We start from the raw sequence: 551 nt of genomic DNA on the forward strand, positions 1-551 counted from the left end.
CACCTGTCTGTCTGCTCACCTGTCTGTCTCTACCTGTCTGCTCACCTGTGTGTCTCTACCTGTCTGTCCTCAGATCCGTCCATGCCTGAGTCAGAGAGAAACAAGATCGCCATCGGAGCCTCAGGACTGATCCTGGGTCTGATCTTATCTCTGGCTGGATTCATCTACTACAGGAGGAAGGCCCGAGGTCAGAAACCAGTTTACACCAGTTTACACCAGTTTACAGTCTGAAACCAGTTTACACCAGTTTACAGTCTGAAACCAGTTTACAGTCTGAAACCAGTTTACACCAGTTTACAGTCTGAAACCAGTTCAGTTCAGACCAGTTCAGACCAGTTCAGTTCAGTCCAGCTCAGACCGATTCAGACCAGTTCAGTCCAGTTCAGGCCAGTTCAGTCCAGTTCAGTTCAGACCAGTTCAGTCCAGTTCAGCCCAGTTCAGGCCAGTTCAGCCCAGTTCAGACCAGTTCAGACCAGTTCAGCCCAGTTCAGACCAGTTCAGCCCAGTTCAGACCAGTTCAGACCAGTTCAGCCCAGTTCAGCCCAGTTCAG

The 551-nt window shown here is 50.5% G+C and overlaps 1 protein-coding gene and 1 long non-coding RNA gene across 2 annotated transcripts in view; both read left to right on the forward strand.

Moving 5' to 3' along the window:
- LOC147817164 (uncharacterized) overlaps window positions 1–551 on the forward strand; it is a 39,899-nt gene that overhangs the window by 35,827 nt on the left and 3,521 nt on the right. The gene's annotated exons all lie outside the window — the stretch shown is intronic.
- LOC111647820 (H-2 class II histocompatibility antigen, E-S beta chain-like) overlaps window positions 1–551 on the forward strand; it is an 8,106-nt gene that overhangs the window by 4,034 nt on the left and 3,521 nt on the right. The gene's annotated exons all lie outside the window — the stretch shown is intronic.

This window comes from Seriola lalandi, unplaced genomic scaffold (genome assembly GCF_002814215.2).
Source record: "Seriola lalandi dorsalis isolate HSWRI2012SDOR001 ecotype SW California unplaced genomic scaffold, Sedor1 jcf7180002055009, whole genome shotgun sequence".
NCBI lineage: Eukaryota > Metazoa > Chordata > Actinopteri > Carangiformes > Carangidae > Seriola > Seriola lalandi.